Source organism: Dipteris shenzhenensis, chromosome 20 (genome assembly GCF_047967505.1).
Source record: "Dipteris shenzhenensis isolate YYH24624 ecotype China chromosome 20, Dip_SZ_1.0, whole genome shotgun sequence".
Classification (NCBI taxonomy): domain Eukaryota; kingdom Viridiplantae; phylum Streptophyta; class Polypodiopsida; order Gleicheniales; family Dipteridaceae; genus Dipteris; species Dipteris shenzhenensis.
The window spans coordinates 20,849,867-20,856,366 of NC_141615.1; positions in this window are offsets into that span (position 1 = coordinate 20,849,867).

Sequence of the window (6,500 nt, forward strand, 5' to 3'; positions counted from 1 at the left end):
TTGGATCTACAACATTGGGACTCCATGTAGCCTTCCATTACTCCATTTGTGATTCAATCCTCTGATAGATAGTCTCTTTGTCTTTTGGGTGATTGGGCAATTGTGCAAACTTGTGTGCAAAGCAAAGTGTACTAGAAAGATAGAGTGAATATTTACAAATGCCAAAAGAGAAGTGCAACAAATGACAAGTCCACTTAGAGAAAGATTGGTTCTATACAATAGAGACAACAGACCAACTAGATATAATAAACCTTGGCTACACTCAACACACTCCTCTACAATATCCCCATAATGCCACTATAGGACTCAGAATCCTAAATATACTATCGTGAAATGGAATTAGGTGGAAAGTACTACCCACCTCCTTTATAACAATAAAGGGCTTTGACATTTGCATGTTTACTGTCATGCCTTCTTCATTTGGCTCTAACATCCCACCACCTCTTCCTTGGATTTTATGCTCCTTGCCATGCTGCACCTTAACTATTCTTGAAAGGGGCTCTACAAAGTGATGTTGATGGCTGTCTTTATGGAGTTAGTGCATACACAGAGGTAGGCATACATAGACATAGGCATACATAGATAGAAAAGAGGGGATGGAGTGGATTGTTGGAGTGTGCAAACCGAAATTCGGGATCATTTGAAAAATTCGTGCAATACTTACCTTCATGTCATCGATCCATACTCCCAGCCTTCCCATGTGTAGACCCACCAAAATCTGGGATCATTTGATAAAGTTCATGTATCAGTAGTCTTTCTTACACAAAAAACTCCTCCTATGTAGGTAATTGCAATACAAAAGATACATTCTTGCTAATTTCCAAATATACGAAACAGAGAATCCCCTTAATTATCCATATAAAAATATATATTTCTTGGAAGAGACCATATTTCCTATATAGAAAATAGAAAATTCATTTGATTCTCCATATGGGATGTCACATTTCCTAGATAGCATTGAGTTATCTATATGTGAAATACAATTTGCTTTGAAAAAAAGAGGTCATTTCCTAGATAGAAAACATATAATCCACTTGATTCTCCATATTACATGACAAATTTCCTCGATGGCATTGGTTGTCTATATAGGAAAAAGATTTTCCTAGATGAAGAGGAGAAAATCCCTCTTTTTATCTAGGAAATATGCTCAAATTTCCTAGTTCAACACCAAATTCCTATATAGGCATTAGTCTAAAGTTCCTTGTGTGCATGTAGCCTCACGTCCAATTTCAAAAATCTTGAATACTACACTATCACCTTCTAAATACTTAGTGTGCCTATTACATAAGGTACATAATATAGAAGTAACAACAGATTAATAGAATACTTATGTTTGCACTGAGCCATGAAAGCCTACAATCAAGTTAACAAACCAACAATAGTTGTCTTCAAGGTCCCAAACCACCAGACTCCAATGTTCCCTACACGAATAATTAAGAACCATTATAACACCATATTAGAGAATTTGGGAAATTCCTGATAATTTGGGAACTTTTGAGGGGTTGTAATTATGTAACATTCAATGTTTTTCATTGATTTTTCCCATAGATTTGGGAGTCCATCCAAATCTTGCAAATGTGCATGGTTTGCATCAACATAAATAAAATGTCAAATGTTGAGGTTTCGACCAATGCATGGTATTTTTTGAGGGGTTACAATTACAATGCATTGAGTGGACTCCATTGACTTTCTCCCTGGATTTGGCTGTGTATATGAAATTCACAATTTGGAGTGTGCCTGTTCTGCATTAGCCGAGAAAAAAACATCATATGTTTGAGTTTAATGAAGCATTTTTTGCCTCTTCTCAAAAAAAGGTGGTGTTCAAAAACACCATTTTAGTTTAGTTGGAGAAAAAGTAAGAATGCAACACTAGTCCTTGATCTTTTGTCAAGTGTGCAAAACTTGCAACCACAAAGCAATGGTCTGCAAAAAAAAAGATAAAGAAAAAAGATCAATGTCATACCTTCCAAATATTTGTCAGTATTCAAATATATTATTCTTGTGCAAGGAAAAAAAAGTCATGCTTTTCAAGTACCTTCACTCCATTGTGGAGTCAGCATCAGAGTCAGAATCTGTTCTATGAGCCAAATTGGATAAAGCTCGCTTGCATGCAATGGTTGGTATCTTCACCTTGATGGGGAGGTTGCTGCTCTTCGAGGAAACCTTCTTTGAGAGGTTACATTTTGGAACCCATGACCATACAATAGCATCAACAGATTCCCAACGTGGAGGATCACCTTTATTGCACATCCAAATCTTGTTCCAACAATCTGCATACACCTCCTCAATTTCTGCATTGTGTCTTTTGCATATAGGTGCCCAATATTGTATGAAAACCTTCTTGAAATTTTTAGATTTATTATCCTTTTGTACATCAGTTTGAGCAATGCCTAGCCAAATTGGGTAAATTTTTTCTGCTGGTCGGACCAAAAGAAAGTGTCCTTTTTGTACATCAACCATTGGATCAAATGATTGTTTTGGCTTTTTCCTTTGAGGTCCACAGTAATGATCATTCAACTCTTCAATTCCTTGAAACTCATCGTTTTCATTATCAAATACTTGCACACAATCAATATGTTGCGTCTTTGGCCAAAATCTCTCGTACATGCCCTCTACACTATTGTTTGGTTTATCAAGCTCATCAATCATGTTCTTCCAGTACTTCACTACTGGCTTGTAAAACTTTGTGAAAGATGCATCTGGACCTTGCAAGTGTGCCCATTTTTCCCAAAAGCGTACATACTCCTTGATACCAACTATCACATCTAAGTGATCCTTCACATACTTGAACATGGTTACATAAGGCGGCTCTCCACTTGGTAGCATTGGATGACCATCCGGATGTCTCTTCCACAACTCAATGCCACCTTCACTTGGTTGCCAATCTAATGATCGTGGATGCACTTTATATTGCATGATAGGAACTTCATTTCGCATAAAGAACCGAAATTGGAGAGGCTTTGAGTGTCCCACTAAAGAATCTTTCCCATCGCATAGGCATCCATCAACATAGCTCTTGAAATCAGGGACTTCCGTTACCAAAAATGGCGTTGGAGAAGACTCCTCACATTGTCTAAAAGTATCCATGAGATGTGCAAATGTCAATGTTTGGCTAGTTCTTAACCTCTCTGAAAACCTGCTAAACATTGCATCAATATCCTCATGTGTATGCCCAACCATCAAGAATCCCAATTGAATTGACTTGAAAATCCCTCAAGCAACAAGTAATGATAGGTATGCAAACAAGTACCTATTCTTGTTTTCAGAACCACAATTATCCAACTGCAACAATAGGTGTTCGGGTAGTTTCTTATAAGGATTTTCTTGATGGGAACTTCCAAGTCCAAGGTCTTTGAATGTTCCACCCACTGCTCCAAGATGAAGTTGTTGCTTGCCATTAGAAACATAGTGAGAATCCAATGCTTCTCTTGAGGTTAGTGCATTTAGCAGAGCGTTGTCAGACCTGGGCATCCCATCATGTACTAAATCTCCAAGTGCATGGTTATCAAATCTTTCAAGATTTCTCAAACACAAAGCCAATGAACCAATCGTGAAGTTAGGATCCGACGGCCACAAGGATAAAGAAAAGTGACCATAATGTCCTTGACCATGTCCATGTGTTATCATGCCAGTCAAAGCCACTGGGAGCTGAAAGGACTTGTCTGTGTCCTTTGAATGATTGCGTAATCTAGGGATGGCTGTCTTCTTTTGGTCCATCTTATCATGGATAATGCACAAGTATGTCTGAGGATACATTTCAGAAAATCTGCGCCAAGTGTAGTACACATTTCTACAACTTTTTTGTTGTAACATGTGTTTTCTTCTATCTTCCATCAACTTATTACGTTCATTTTGGCATTTTGTCGCTGCAAGCTGAGCCTTGATTGCACTACATAAACCACACTTAGAGAATTCACTTGTTTTTGACAAAGTTACATGCTTGAATTCAGAGTTCCATATGCGGTTGAATGTGGAAGTTGACATCTCTTTACAACCCAAACTATGCTTTAATTGCATGTTAACTTCATAGAGAATATCAACCTGCTTGTATACATCCGGTATCACCAACTGTGTTTCCCTTGATCCATCCTGAAGTGTTCTACTTTTGTGTGGCATACGCTCAGAATTGTTATCCACAAAATCTTGGATTATGGCTCTACCCAGTTCTGTGTGGTCCCAACCTCTCCGCACGATTCCTTTATTACCATGTATGCACCTTCGTATACCAATTTCAAATTGCTCCCTGTATCGATAAAATGTTGTTTTTGGAATACCATGCATTTCATACCATGCTCTACAACAAACTTGAATACCATTCAATGAAAAGACATATTTGAACTGCCCATTGTCATCTTTTCGACAAGCAACCCCAAGAGTGTCATATACATAATTGGTGCGAGCCTCCAAACTTTGGCCCCAATACTCTATGCGTAATTTGGATATCATTTGACGATCGGCAAATTGACAACAATTTTGTTTACAACAATCAATCATCGATACTTTTATGACTGCATCCCTTGTGAGTCTAGATGATGCTAATGGCATGCCATGTTTTTTAGCTTTTCTCTTTATCATGCAATAACGCCTCTTTTTTGTGGATTTTTCCATTGGGTCCTCATCTTCCATGTGCTTTTTCCCAAAACCACTTGAAGAATTCATGGTGTCATCGATTCTTAATGAAGTTCCATCTAAAAAGGTTATTTGTGCAATGGGCCATTGTATTAAGTGGATGGTATCGATGCTTGATATATCACTATGATACTTTTCAATTCCCACACCTAGATTACCTTCACCAAGCATCTCAAAATTTATAGGTTCAAATGGGTAGACATACAAAACAACACCCTCTGCAATGCTCTTGGTTTTCTGCTCATCCCATATTAAGACTTTCTTGTCCTTCCATGATTCTCGAATGGAAAACTCATCATATTCACATAGAGGTTCAACGTCAATGGTATCTGATGTTATATCATTCATTGGTACAATAGCTCCATTGACATTGTCCACACAACTCATTGATCGTGCTTTCCAACAAACAACACTACCCAAAGCCTCATAGACTAAGAATGCATCCATTGTAGGAAATGGAAGAAGTGCACTTTCATCCATACAAATATCGATCGCCACTGATACATTGTTTTCCCCCAAGGGCACACCTTGGCACATGTCATCATGTGATGTAGAGAATATTGTCCCAATGGCAACAATCTTTCCACTGACAAGCAAGTTGACTTTAACCCCCACTTTCAATGTGGCACCTGCATAGTACATAGCATTTGTTATAGTTCAATATTGATATCTGATGGTGTGACTTAGGATGAAAATGCTTTACAAGATTTCATTGCAAGACCAAATCTTCCTAAACCTTGGTGCTTTGAATTTTAGGCAGCAAAATTTGGCTACATGGCCAAATCTTCACAAACCATGGTGCTTTGAAATGGAGATAGCAAGATTTGTCCACACAAACAAATCTCCTGAGACGCTGGTGCTTTCAAGAAGCCATCAAGATTTATCCACACATCCAAATCTACTTAGACCTTGGTGCTTTGAAAGAAGCCCACAAGATTTGGCCACATGGTCAAATCTCCCCAGACCCTGGTGCTTTGAAAGGAGCCAAAAAGATTTGGCCACATGGCCAAATCTCCTAAGACAGTAGTGCTTTGAAAGAAGCAATAAGATTTGGCCATGCGGCCATATCTGCTTAGACCTTGGTGCTTTCAAAGAAGCTAGCAAGATTTGGATGCACGGCCAAATCCTTCGAGACCTTGGTGACTTCTTTCAAAGCACTAAGAAGATTTGTTTGTGGCATTCTTTCAAACTTGGGGAGATTTGGTCATGTGGCCAAATCTTGTAGGCTTCTTTCAAAGCACTAGGGTATGGAGAGTTTTGGCCGTGCAACCTCCTCTTGCATGCTTCTTTCAAATCACCAGGTTCTGGGGGATTTGGCCATGTGGCCAAATCTTTCAAAGCATTAGGGTTTGGGAAGAATTTGCCGTGCTGCCAAATGTTGCTAGCTTCTTTGAAATCACTAGGAAGATTTGGCCACATGGCCAAATCTTCTTTCAAATCACTAGGAAGATTTGGCCACATGGACAAATCTTCAAACGTTAAATTTAAAAATTGAAAATCCAGATTTTAAAATTTAAAATTTAAAGTTCGAAATTCAAAATTCAAAATTCAAAATTTAAAATAAAAAATTCAAATTTCAAGTTTCAAGTTTCAAATTTTGAAATTCAAATCTAGAGATCCTACTTTCAAAAAAATCGTACATGCTTTTCATGATTCACACTATTACACTTTAAAATCATACTATTACTTTAAAAGCAAACTAGAAAATCTAAAACTATTAAAAAACCAAAACTTTAAAAGGCAAAGCTAAACAAACCTTTTAAACCAAGCATAAAAAGTAAACCTATGAGAAGGAATTGAATTCGTCTTCATGGGGGATCAAGTGCTAGGCTCACCTTGTTCTCTCCCTTCCTAGATCTCCAATGTGTACG